Consider the following 14309-nt stretch of genomic DNA (forward strand, 5'->3'; position numbering starts at 1 on the left):
TGAAGGGGTAAGGTGTGCAGATAGGACGTGCCGCGGTCTGAGGTTAAACGGTCTGTTCTGTCTCAAACGCCGATGTTCTTCCCATGATAAGTGCCACAACTCTCCACCCTCCCGAGAGTCTCCTTGGCACGCTGTCCACAGGTCATGGGAAAGCGGAGGGACAAGGACCGTTTCCACTCTCGCTGGCAGGGAGGCCTTGCTCCGGGTCCGGCCGCTGTGGGTGGGCAAGGCCCCTAACGAAACGCGCCGTGGCCCCTTTCCGTCCCAGAATTGGAGAAAAGATTCGTCATTCTTAATACTGACCCAGCAGTGAGGGCCTCACATGCTGTGACGGTAACTGGCTTTCCGAAGCAAAGAGGCACCGTGACAGGTAAAGGCCTGTGTGAGCGTGAAGACCCCTCGGCGTCACTGACGTAGAGGTGGGGAGGCGGGCACGTCCTGGGGGTCCCCGCGCAGTCTCCTCGAGGGACCAGGTCCCCTTCCCCGCTCGGTTCCCGTGCGGCCAGTGCGCACTTCTTCCCGCCTGGCAACAATCGGCACTCGGAATCCGCATGACTGACTTGGACACATGCCATTTTTTTTTTTAGTTTTACTTATTTGTTGATCTTCATCTACCTCTATATTTGATCAACATCATGTTGATTTAAGATAAAACTTGGGCTCCAATCCAGAATCGCCAAAAAGTGCAAAGACTTAAAATTTTCCTTTTGCTAAGGAAATATGTTGCCTTATAGTGCTGTCCAGCAGAACTTTCTATGATAATGAAAATGTGTGTGTGTGCGTGTATGTGTACGGGTGTGTGCATGGATGCGTGTGAGTATGTGTGTGTATGTGGCCACTGGGCAATCGGAATGTGGCTAGCATAACTAAAGAATGGAGTTTTTAAATTTTAATTATTTCTACTTAATTCAAATTTAAATAGCCACAGATGGCTTGTGGCTAACAATGGACAGTGTGGTTTTTTCAACAGATGAATAGTCAGCTGAAATATCTACTAACAGACAAAAACCATGCTCAGAGCACAAAACTCTGGCAGAACAGAGACAGCTGGAGATCGTTTACTCATAAATATCCCCTTTGGCACAGATTGAACAGGTGGCTTTGCTAAAGACAAGAGAAGCTGTGATGCCACAGAAATAATTCTTGCACACAAGATTTCCAATTCACCGATGACAGACGTGGATCAACATGGAAAGGGTTTAGGATCGTTACGGCAACAGGCATTGACTGATACAGAAATAGCAAACACGTAAACACTTGGGCACCTGGCCACTATCATATGCCTAATGTGATACGCAATGTTCTTTCGAGTGGCAACGACCTCCTCCTCCCCAAGATATGAATTCGTTTAGAGAGAGCCTTGGAACGAAAAGGCCAGTCACAAACTCGAAGGAGCGTGTGATCCCCATCAAATGATACCGGCAGTTAGCGCACTTCTCTGCCAGAGGAGGGACGGGGCATTGCGCAGCCCACCCCATCGGTCCAAACGCGGTGAGAGACAAGCAGATGCTGTGCCTCGCTCGGTCTGTCATCGGTAGGAGTCTCTGCAAGTCTAAACGCCATTCGGGAACAGGGGGGTGCGGAGATCAGGGAAACGTGTAGCATGCGTCGTAGGTGATGCCGACACTTTATTACGTAAGAAAATAAATAAGGGAAAACAACACTCGAGTTGCACCGCTGCGTGACTTCGGCTGTCCCTACGTCCTGGGGGAAAGGAACGATGAGATTAACGTTACCGCGTGGCATCTTACAGCCATACGCCTGAAGACACGAAGGCCTTACCCGTCATGGGCGGACTGCAGGCCCTGAAACACGCCAGGCACATTTCAAACAGGAAGGTCTTTGCCTGCCTTGCTGGTCCCCCACGGGCTCCTGAGTTGTCACCGGCAAAGGGAGGCAGAGGGGCCCGAAGGAAAGCTGCCACTTCAGCCCTAGAGAAGCTCGACACGTTTACAAGGTTTGAGTGTGTGCGTGTGTGCGCGTGTGCGTGTGTGCGTGTGTGTGAGTGTGAGTGTGTTGTTTTTACTTTGTCCAGTTTCTCCCAGAAATTCTCAGCTGGAGAGAGGGAGCAGCAACAGGAAGGGGGCACTGCGTGGAGAGCGCCACCGGGGAGGAAAAGGCGCGTGATTCCGACACGCGTTTAGAGGGAAATGTCGCTAGCGACGTCACGACCCCTGAAGGCCTGGCCGCCGCAAGGAGAGTGAAAACATCCGTGTCCAGGTGTGCACGGTGGTGACCTGGCCCGCGGGAGCAGGCAGGCGACCACGGCGGGGCTGCCGTCCACCAGGTACACGTCCCGAACGGAGCGGTTTTCCGTCAAGTTACCCCCAGGTGGTCCCAGGTGCTCCTGACGTAGTTTCCTAGCCTGAGACTGAACACGTCATTAATTCCACTTTCGAAAAGAAGGAGATTCATGATTTTGTGTCGCGACATACGTAACGGCCTTCGTGTCTTCTCGACAGCTCTATGTTGCTCAAGAGAGTCGCATGCTCTTTGGGACTTTCAGTTTGGCAGTTTATCTTACATTGCATGGTAAAGGCATAGTTGTGTGAAGCCCAGTCCGTTGGGGGCAGCAGTACTTCACCAGACGTTTCCACGTTAACCCTATTCCTGCTGCTCGGTCACAGCCTGATCTCTTCTCCCCCGAGTTAACCCGCAGAGGCCCAGCAGCCCAAGCATTGCTGCTCAGATGCCCTGTTGGGGACGTCGGGGTTATGGCTTAAGGTCTTTGGGCCCAGAAAGCTGTCGTTCCAGGTGGTGACCGGGGACATGCCCGGAAAGATGCAGGCTGTGTGGGGGGAGGCGAGTGCAAATCCATCGCGAGTGATCAGAAGGTCAGTCCCACGGTCTGAGCCGTCCTGGCGCCCGCCCTGTTCCCCGCCCCCCCGCCCCCCCCCCCCGGCCCTCTGCACGCTTGGGAAGGCAGCGCCCTCTCGAACGACCGTCTCCGAAGGTCAACCCGAATGCGCCCACTGTCGGCCACCCCCGCGTGAGAAGCCACGGTCGCCTCTCCTCACCGGCCTCTGACAAGTCTCCCTCATTCCCTCCCCACCGCCGCCGCCTGGGCTGAGCACGTGACCGCCTGCCTCGCTGTGGCCTCCTCGCTAGACGCCCCGTTCCGCCCTCGCCAGTCTCCCCCGCCCCCAAGAGCCCAGAGCGATCCTTCCACAGCGTGGAGAAGACTGCACCGACACACGCGAGGTCAGGACGCAAGCTCCGTGAGACAAGCCCGCGTCTCCACGTTCGTTTTTGTGCCCCTTCCGCACGGGCCAACGGGCACTCGGGCGAATGGTGGCTGAGGGAATGGCTGAGCTCCCGACGGTTACGTGTCCCCCAGGTCCCAATCTGACCCACCGGCTGTCTGACCCCAGTGCCTGAGGCCTTCTGCCCAGGCAGTGCCACCTCTCGGGTGGAACGGTAAGTCACAACTATTTGATCACTCGTAGGTTTAAAAAGATGATTTATAGCTCAGCTACAGAATTCACAAAAAAGTCCTAGAAAAGTCCCTGTGAAATATGCAGAGCCTAGATTTAGACATTACGCTTCCCTGTCTACATCTTGAATGCTATACATCATAGGCATCTTTACTCTTGTCTTTAGGCTGAGTTCAAAAGCCGATAAAATCATTAAAAGAATAATTTTACCCATCTTGTCTTTTGGGTCTTCCAACTGAGATTATTCTGGAATTTTAAGTAACCCTCACCTGTTTATAGGTATCGACTGAGGCCTCAAAATATTCTATGGTACCAAAGTGGTTAGAACTATGTGCAAGAAAAACAAAAAAGAATAAATCAGAGATGTCATGCCAGAGGAAGTGACATGCATGAATATGGGTGATGCTCCGTCCTTTGTGGTGGCCGTTCCAGGCTGTTTTTGAAATTTCCGAGCTAGTTCTGCGCCTCGGCTTTGCTCAGAGAGAGTGGCCACACGGCTGAGCTCTGGGATGGAGGGGGCCACGCTCTACAGCAGGAGGCTGTGAATGCCTTACTGGGAGGTCAATAGAGGCCCTTGGAAAAAGTGGCTAGTTTAACACAGAGATGCACACGGAGACACACAGCTTGCGAGGACTGAACTCGGGACCATCAGAGCATAAGTCAGTGACCGGACAGAGAGCGGCCTCCTGGGTGGGCTCACGGGACAGGAGAAGAACATCGGGTAAAGACCGAGGAAATCCAAATGTGGACCTTAGCGTCATCGGGGGTCACCGACCACGGTGAAATGCTAACAGCGAAACTGGGTGTAGGGTGTATGGGGACTCTTTGACCCTCTTGGCATTTTTCTGTAAATCCAAAACTGGACTAAAGACAAAGTTCACTAAAGAAACTTTTGCGGCACAAGAAGCTGAAATTTTGCATCGTCTACTTACTGTCCCAAACTCATGGCATGTCGTTATTATAAAATAATTTCGCTATTTTGATAAGATGACACACATATTTTTTTTCAAATCACAATAATTCAAAAGCTTTTTAAAAAAAGTGCCTTTTATTCCTTGCTGACTACTTTTGCTCTGCAGCAACTTCCCTGTTCTTTATTCTCTATTAAATTTTAAAAATACTACTTAACGTTGGGAGGAGGAAGAGTTATTTATATATTTATGCTTCATACCACAAAGGAATTAAGAGAAAAGGAAAATAGTTATATAAAGCCTTCCTCTTCCTAGATTCCTTAAAATAGCCTACGATTATGAAACAGTCTATATTTCCATGATAAAAAGTCTATTTTATGCAACCCTTCAGAATTAACTAAGCATTTCTCCACACATTATCACATGTTAGGTAACTACTGTGAGGTTCAGAACCACCCCTATTTCAGAGATAAGGAAACTGAGGCTCTAGGAGAGAAATGAAATAAAACCTTGCAAGCTATGCGGGGCTGTCTGCTTCCAGCGGACCTTAGGACTTCTCCTCCCCCCACTGACCCTGAGGCCAGCACTGTCAGGCCGGATGCAGCCTGCGGTGGATTAAGCCCAGAGAGGCATCTTGTCAGTTTCTAAATCAATTCTCAGTTTTTAACCATGGTGTCCACCTTTGCATACACACCACTCCCCTGCTTCCTGAATATAAATAAGTCAAGAGCCAGCTGATCTTTCTCTGTTGCCTAAGACATACATTTTACTGTCTCCTTTTTAAAAATATAGAATATGTATGACTGCCCAGCTATTATATACAATTTCAACAGACTAACTCGAGGTCAGTCTTTGAAAGAGAGAAAGCTGTTTTCTGCACATATACTGTAATACCTGTGAGACATCAGAGCCATCTCAAATGACTGCCAGAAATATCGGGCATCCTTTGTATTTTTACCACAAGGCATCCCACGACATTAGCGCTTAGGAATGTGAGAAAAAAGGGCCGGGCCTCTGCCCAGCCAGCTCTGTGTGCGTGCCACTGGAGCTGCCCCCCGGGCTTCAGATCTGCCTGGCAAAGAACCCTGGTGTGTCTGCTCTCATCAGAGCAGAAGTTTAGGTTTGATGCTTTGATATTTTATAATCATTGATGAATCAGATGGGAGGATGAGCATAAAAACAAGACAAAACAAAAAACCAAAGACTGAGACAAATCAAAGACGGAGGCAAACGTCTGCAGTGAACCCTAATGCTCTGAAACCCATGGAGAGACCGAGGGGAAGCAGCAATGTGTACCTGGCATGAGATTTGGACAAATGGAGGGAGATCTTTGAGAGATCAAGGAGGGGTCTGGAGCAAAACAACAGCTGACATGAATTCCCTTTCTGGTTTTTTTAAAGGACACCTGAGAACTCCAAGCAATTCCAATACAAAGCACAAAGTTCGGGATTCTTTCGGCTGCTGGGAGAGACTGGGAGATGCTGGGAACGACTCATTCTGTGCTCACTAGTGAGGCAGAAATTACCCCTCTACGCCTACAAGTCACAGATTCCCATATCCAGCAATGGTGGCTAGAATCAAACATTACGCTTGAAAAAGAAGGGCCTGCAGGACTCGTCCTTGGTGGCTGCTGTGGCTCCTTAACTTCCAAACAAAGAGAAAGTGCTGAGCCATCTGAGTGAGTGTCCAGAGGCGCGGAGCTCAGGGCGGCTCACCTTTTTGTCCCTAACCTCCGGCAAGGCATGGCGCATTGTCTGTAAAACGTGTTCCTTGAATACAAATGACCTCGCAGTTCACTTTATAGCCAATTGAACAAAACGGCGTGTTCCCACAGAAATGGCTGAGCGATCAGCTTCCCTGCCTACCACAGGATTTTCTCTTCTCTGTGCATCTGATTTTTGCTCTCTCGCAGGAGCTTTGAACACATGACCGGGAGAAGGGTGACCAGGACAGCAGGGCCGTGCTTCATACTGAACGAGAAGGCCAGCCCGGCCTCAGTTACACGGGGCCCACGTTAGCTCGTGAGCAGCCGAGGCACGTGAGGGGCAGAGCGCAGAGCAAACCCCTGGCGAGTGGATGCACCACCCACTGCCACTTGTTCCCCAAGGGGCCAAGGCATCGAGTTCAAGGGGGGACTCTGTCGGCCCCACACCCGTGAACCCTTCTCAGCTGCGTCGCGGGGCCTGTTCTAATTCAGAACTACAGCATGACCACGTCCACTGCCACGTGTCTGAATGGCATCTAAACTGAAAATACACACACATCCCGTGCACGAGCTTGAGAGACTTACCTATGTGCTCAATTAAGGTCGAAGTCATCTCTTCCCCACCAAGAACTCTCTCTCCCCTCCGCTGAGGCTTAGGCGAGTGAGTTCGCATCATAGTGTTCTCCTTCTCTATCCTCTTAACTGAGGGAAATAGTGATTTTTTTAAAAAGTATCTTAAGAGAACCTTGCTTTCTTCGATTAGAATATATCACTCTTAAATACTCACTATGGCAGTTTATTTGAAAAATCATTCTATGCTATCTACTTTTTAAGTCACTGGTTTTTGCCTTGTAGGACTAAATCTTTGCATCGTGAACTTTAGGATAACAAGTCGTACTGAGTTAGGCTAGGGTTTCTCAACCTCGGTCCTGCTGACATGTGGGGACGCACCATGCTTTGCTGAGCGTGGCCTGTGCCATGCATTAAAGAGTGTTCAGCAGTGGCCTTAGCCTCTACTCGCTGGATGTCAGTAGCACGTCCACTTGGGACAACCAAAAATGTCACCAGACATTACCAAGTGTGCCCTTGGATGCAAAACAATAATGGTTGAGAGCCACCGATAGAGCCATTAAAACTTAGCAAAACCCCCTATTTTCCTATATGTTACATACTTACAATATACATTTCCTTAAATTACAAAAAAAAAAGAAGTAATTTCTCTGCATTGTGGTAACTGATGTTAATTCTTTTATGAGAGTAAATGAAAAGAAATTCTCCTGTGCATTTGTACAATAATTGACTATTCTGTTATCTGAAATGCTGAAAAAGACCCTTGTCCCCTTGCTATGATGGAGTGGAAGCCTTTGTCTTGGGATCAGCTCTCCCTCAAGCTGACAGAAATAAGTAAAAGCACCTATATTTGGAAGTTGTTATGAAAAGACTTAGTCCAAACACATGGTTAAAAACCTTTCATGAGACAATCATCGGAGCGATTCCTACGTGAGTCCTTCAGCATTTCCGGGTGCTTTTCCACACAGTCTCGCTTTGGACTCATGTAGCCACTGTCTTCTGTAAGACTTTTATAAACAGAGCCTAAGCAGAAACCTATTCGGATAATTAAAGTTTAGTTGACCTGGAATATGTGCATTCACTGGAAAGGCTTGGATCGTATTTCCTGATGTAGGCACCTTTTTGAGGGATGGAACGTGCTGTTCTCAATGAGCCTAGAGGATGTGATGTGGCCAGACAAGCCCACTGGGAAAGCGAACACTTGCTTGCTGCTCTGTTTTTGGCCCTTTGATTTATTCATAACTGGTAAAATTTATGATTATTTAATTTCTTTTTAACTTGTTTTCTCTGTCTTCCCCTTGGAACGCCAGCGTTTGAGATAGAGACCTCCACATTTGTCTTGTTAATGAACAGATACTAAGCACCTGCTGTACCACTTGGTACATATGTACTGAATGCTAAATAATTGCAGGATCTGAGTTGGGGTGCGCTGGGGGAACTTACTGCAGCCTGAGCACTGCTGGTGTCACTGCGGGACTCCCAGCATCCTCTCCCCCAAGGGCCCCTGGTTAAGCTTCCAGGCAAGTATTCTCCGCTGATGGGATCTCCCACCCCTGACCATGGAAGGGCCACTCTGATGCAGAAAGGGTTCAGCTGGTGGCCCTTTTATACTAATTAAGATACGTGACATGTTCAACACCCTCTCCTTTGTGCAGCTCAGCCTTCCCATCCTAATGGAAAGCAGGTGTGTTACAGGGGCTGAACTGCTCCGCTCTCCCTGAAGAGCTTACGAATGTTATCTAATTTCCAACCACATACTTGCATAAGTGGATTAGCTGACTGTCTCCAGGTCAGCCCAGGGAAGGGTGAAGAAAGACAGACTTATTGAGGGAACACAATGTAATTGATTTTCTTTAATACAGTTGTGGGGGAAGAACCATCTTGAAATGGAATGGTCAAATTGTCTCTCATAGGGCTTCTTCCAGGCTCTGGACATTCATACTTAATACTTATTTCTACCACCACTACGAGGACCTCCAGATTCCCCCATTTCCAATGCTGAGCGGTGCTGAGGGCTCCCTCTAAGTTAAGCATCTGGTAGATGTTTTAGGTAGATTATCTCATTATCCTCACAACAACCCTGGGAGGAGGTCTTCTTATCTCCACATAGAGATAAGGAAACTGAGATGCACAGGCATTAAATCGCTTGTCCAGGGCCACCTCACTGTTAACTGTAAGGTTGTAGGAATCTGAACCCGAGTCTTCTTGTCCTCGATACCTGTGCCATTGGACACCACCACCTTGCCGCCCCCTAAAAAATGAACAGCTTTCTTCAGATAGTTTACATACCATAAACTTCACCTGTTTAAGTGTGAAATGCAGTGTTTTTAGAGAGTTAGGCAGCCATCATAACATAATTTTAGAACATTTTCATGACCCATTAGCAGTCACTCTCCATTCTCCTCTTGGTTTTAAATCTTATTTTCCCACTTTCTATTATTTTGGCTACTGAAAACAATTTTGTTTTCCTTAATAAAATTTAAATTTGGAGCCACATCAGTCAGTTGACACTGGCGTCTCCAAGTGTGACTTTTTCTTGGAGTATGTCTTATCCTCTTCTCTGTGACCAATGGATAAACCAGGCACTTTAGTCAGCAGCCCTATTCGTCACAATCAGTTATGGGATTCAAAGAAAGCTGCCCTCTGGAGCCCCCACTCAGGAGATGGGACCATCATCAACTTTACTTAGTATGAAGATGAAAGACCTTCAGGGACAGCAGATACCTGCCTAGGTGTTTGGCAGGAATAAAAATTTGCTTCCCAATTCTATTTTTTTAGAAGTACTTGACACGGCCTTGAAAGAGAAGGTGGAAATAGAACCGAGTTATCATGCCCCTGCCATAAGACAAATGCCTTACAGCAACTCTACAAGGTAGTTAATATAACCTCTATTTGATCAAGGTGGACGCCAAGTTCAGAGGCCGACTAATGTGAAGTGTTTTTATAACCGTCTTATCTGTGCTTCAGTGGAAGAAAGTCAAACATTTATTGCTGATATTTAGCCTTCTACAACCGAGGTTAACTGCTACGCAGGAAGACAATTTAACCGCATAAGATAGCGCATATGGAGGGCCTAGCTTACTCTAAGGGCTTTGGGCAGCATGCCCTGCCGTAAAAGCGAAATTTCCCATGGGAATTCTTTCTTTGACATGTTCAGGTTCCTGCCTCTGGCCATTACATAGTGCTTGATTACACATTGTTTTCTTTCAGAACGGATACAAGTAGCACCAAAAGGTTTAAAAGAATCACAATGCTAGATTAAAAATATATATTTTTTGAAACAGGAAGGGAGATGATGAGAAATGGGTCTCTTAAACACATCGGGTGAGAATGATAATAACATCTTTTCAAAAGAACACTGGGACACCTTAGTTCTGGAGAATATTTTACTCAGACAAAATAAACTTTCAAAGAGAATTAATTGGTTGATAAATGGGCTGCCTCTTTAGTGACTCTTCACAATTTGTGTAATTTTTCTGAGACTGATAAATCTAACCTTGAGTTTGACCAGATGTTAAGAAACTCGTCTAAATTATGAGTGTATAAATATTTTCATTCTCAAGTTCTTTATATTAAATAGTATTTAATCACAAAACATCACTGGAAGAATCTTGAGGATTAGATGTTTCATCTGTTATATTCCTTAACACCATGTTTCTATCTCTTTTTTCCTCTATTTTTTTTTTTTTTTAGGCAAGGCCACTCTTGGTTGACCTCACAGGTTGCAAGGGCCTTGTCAGCTTACAATCCATTATGTTTTTATTTTTTTATGCCTACAGCACCTGGTCTTCCTAGGTGGTCTCCCATCCAAGTACTAACCAGGCCTGACCCTGCTTAGCTTCCGAAATCAGACAGGATCAGGCTTGTTGAGGGTGGCATGGCTGTAGACTTTGTCCTCTAATTTTTAAAAGGATATTTTTTTCTACCAAACTCACATGTATTATGGAAAATATTTATTAACTGCATAATTGGGTGTAGCACTGTTCTATAAATTATAACTAGTGAACTTTGAATGAATCCTTTCCTCAAAGAATTTTACTATTAAAATCTGGCTATATAATTTATGAACCTTAAATGGTTTGGCTTCTGTGCAGGCTTTTATATATGTTAATTATCATTAAATATCAGGGATTTTCAGACCTTCCCTTCCATTATGCTTTATCCTGTTCTTTTCTATTAGTAATTCCTTTTCCTCCTTTTAATTTTAGGGTTCCAAGATTCTCTCATTTGAGCTTCATCATAACTCCCTGGGTCCACAGGGAGCAAAGCTCACAGGAGTCAATTGTGCCATGCTTGGTGAGACTCCACACAGACCGGAAGCACCTTTTGCTGATGGTCCAGCAGGGTCTTTCCTCCATCTGCAGAAAATGGCTCTGCTCTGTACAGCCCAAGTGTATCATATTTCCGCTTCTGTTTTCCAGATATTCTGTTAACATGGGTCTTCTCGTTATCCCGTGGTGACCTTTACTCAAGGCTTTTCATTTCCACGCAGTCATATTGGTATAAAGAATTGGTATCTATCACCACCATCGACTGTGTTTTGTATGAATAAGAGATATCGAATGTGTAAAGAAAAGTTATAATTTTTTATATCTAGTTTATCAGTAGTCTCTTCAAACCCTTAACACCCTTTTCTCCAGCCATATTTTCACCTTACCCAATATTTGCCTTCATATCTAAGTCTACCAAGTATCAATGAATATAGAAATGAGATGACTTTGCAAGCGATAAGAAATGTCATTGTTTGATAGGTCAAGAGAGATCTATAAATGTCATGTTTCACCTGCCACATCTCTCTACCCAAACCTCGAATCTCTTTCATAATTCATTTTCCATAATTCATGATAATTCCTCTCCTCGAGAGGTCAGTGGACTGGGATCGAAACAGGCTGAATGCCGGCCAGATTTGAGAAAGGCCAGCAGAACTGTCAGAAGGCCTGATGTAAGAACGTGATCCGTGTGATACGGGGCCGTAACATGGAGGCGTACCAACAAACAAGACAAACAAGAGGCGAAACCTGAAGTGTGGCGGAGCAGAGGGGTAAAGAGAAACAGCAAGCCTCAGCCTGGCCGGCGCCTCGGTTCAGCACCACGGAGAGCACCGGCCACAGGCCCTGCTTCTCTGAGGTTCCCTATTGATGGCGACTTCTGAGTCCTCCACAGAGAAAGCCTGGGGCCAGAGTCTGTGGTTTATGGAATGCTCAAAAGATCAATTGGGGTGGGGTAGGTATACTGGCAGAAATAATCCAGTTCTCCGTTTTTCTACACATTTGTCATTTTCTACACATTTGTCTAAATATTCCTCTAAGACTTTGCATGTCCAGAAATGCAGGAAAACCATTAAAAAAATAAAAATTCTTAACAAAATCCATGAAAGATTGTAATATAATGTTGATACACCAAGGGCAGTTGCTCTCAACTTTGCAGTACAAGCCCCCAAAAAGAACTGTTGTCTGACTTCCTAAAACTGACAAGCACACTGGTTCTAGTTTACCCTCTAGGGTTTTATACAGTAAGTCAAATACCTTTTCACTTGACAATCCTTGCCATCCTTGAAAGAAGCTAATGGGTCCCCTCTCAGCTCGAGGCTAATCACACCCTACTTCTTCAACTGATGCTTAAAGACAGTGTGACTTTCTTCTACCTGTGCTCTTGTTTGCAAAGACTGTCTTAAAATTCGTGCCTTAGAATGAGTCCCCGTATTCCAGGCATGGTCTGAGGTGGGTGTGTTTATCTCTCATAGGACTATTAACTCCCTGTTTGGAACTGGAACCCCGTGAGTGCTGCCTGAGATGGCACTGGTGTTACTTAAGGACCATTTACTGTGGGCTTACACGGACAGCATCATCGACTCAAATGCTCAGGTACTTTACCCATAGTTATTGATCAAAGTCTCTTCAGTTTTAAACTTCTATAATTGATTTTGAAAATCTAAGTGCATACTTTTATCCAAGTTAAATTAATCTTGATACCCGTCCCATGGTTCAGCCTATTAGTGATAGAGGGAGGAGGCATGAGAACTACACAAATTGACTAAGTATTAGACCGAATCATATTCAGAGCGTGCAATTTGCTGCCAGACCACAGGGAACCTACAGAACGAAGAAAGATTCCTGCTGGGATTACTAGCGAATTATTTATCTGCCCCACAAAGCAAAAACTTGGGAGATTCACCCTATCTTGCATCATTAGGATGTTTAAAAATCTTTAATTGTAAAATGCTCCTCTTGATTTGAGTATTCTGAAAAGTCTGATGAGTACAGTTTGCATGCCGTTATTCAGATTATGGATTCAAATCCTTAAAAAGATAAAGCCAAGGACAGACCCATGTTTCCTCCAAGAAAACGATTCTAAGAAATCCTTAAAATGTGCTCTCATGCTAGAAATTAGATACATTATATTTAGGGCACCTGTCTAATCTATCATTTTAAGGTTTGATATTAATGAAGGAAAAGAAAGTGGGGTTTGATAGAAATTACATTTAGGAAACCCAAAATGGCTGCCAGCATTTGTTACGTCCTCTTGTAAAAACCGAAAAACTAGTCCTTTTCAATAATCCACTTAAAAATTTTGTCAGTAATAATACTCATAAGAATCCACTCTTAAAGGATGACAATAATGACATTCACCCTCAGTGCCTTAGCATACACTGATTAACTGCCAGCCAAGAAGAGGCATGAGAAATGGCCTCCATTTTCAAATACAGAGAAAGAGTGGGGAATTGGTTATGAGAACAAGAACTGCACTGCGAGGAATAAAGATGCTCTTCTGAATTAATATACAGTGTTACAAGGGGCCACGTCTACATCGTCTACATCGAGGTTAGTAATAACAGGCAAAATGTGATAATGTTTTGTTAAATACTTTAAGGACATCTTAGATCATGTAAATTTCTTTTTTTTTTTTTATCATTTTGTATGATCTCAATTCAAGTGGGATTTAAGAACTTATGTTTATTCAGATTATGCTCAATAAATCTTCTGGAATTTGTATAACATATGATGCTTTTACAGGATCACAGGATTTCAAGATTACAATCATTTTATTCGACCCCTTGCCAAGAGCAGGTTTGCCTACAGTAATTCAGAGAAGCACTGCTAGGTAGCCAGCTCTAGTTTTTGACATCTCTCCCATCTTCACTGAAGACCTGCTAAGATTTATAAATGTGAAACGGACAAGCTTCTTAGGTTCTACCATCTCTCCAACCAGGCATGCGCGTCTTAGCATATGGATCCCATTTCCTGTCCTACCAATAATGCTACTGCTTCCAAACAATGGAGCTGAGAATGGTCTATCACCAGGGAACAGATTCCTAAAGAGCTCATCATTGGGCTTCCCCCCGACACCCACGTGTCCCCGTCAGCCATGACACAAAGCAGCCCTGACTCCTCCTGCAACGTAAACACTGGCTAGCGAGATGGGTAGAGAAAATGGCTTCTGTGACCACCGCGAAGATACGCAGAGATGATAACAAGAAACAAAGAGTTGGAAAGTCTAATGGCATTCCCACCCAGAAAGAATTTATAATTCACGATCGTCTTGCTTCCCTCAGCAATATTTCAGAAAGGTTTTAGTGTTAATGAAATCTGTGGAGTAGTTCTTACACTTTGGAGGAGAGGTGATTTATAAACACATGCTATTTTTACCGACTATAGATCCCTAGCCAGTTCTTTATGAGGTCAGGGTACC

At 45.3% G+C, this 14309-nt stretch overlaps 1 protein-coding gene and 1 pseudogene across 5 annotated transcripts in view; both read right to left on the reverse strand.

The window, feature by feature from the left end:
• ELMO1 (engulfment and cell motility 1) overlaps positions 1-14309 on the reverse strand; it is a 422552-nt gene that overhangs the window by 153604 nt on the left and 254639 nt on the right. The window lies entirely within an intron of this gene.
• LOC118610915 lies at positions 10391-10509 on the reverse strand (annotated as a pseudogene).

Source organism: Rousettus aegyptiacus, unplaced genomic scaffold, assembly GCF_014176215.1.
Source record: "Rousettus aegyptiacus isolate mRouAeg1 unplaced genomic scaffold, mRouAeg1.p scaffold_m13_p_13, whole genome shotgun sequence".
NCBI classification, from domain to species: Eukaryota; Metazoa; Chordata; class Mammalia; order Chiroptera; family Pteropodidae; genus Rousettus; species Rousettus aegyptiacus.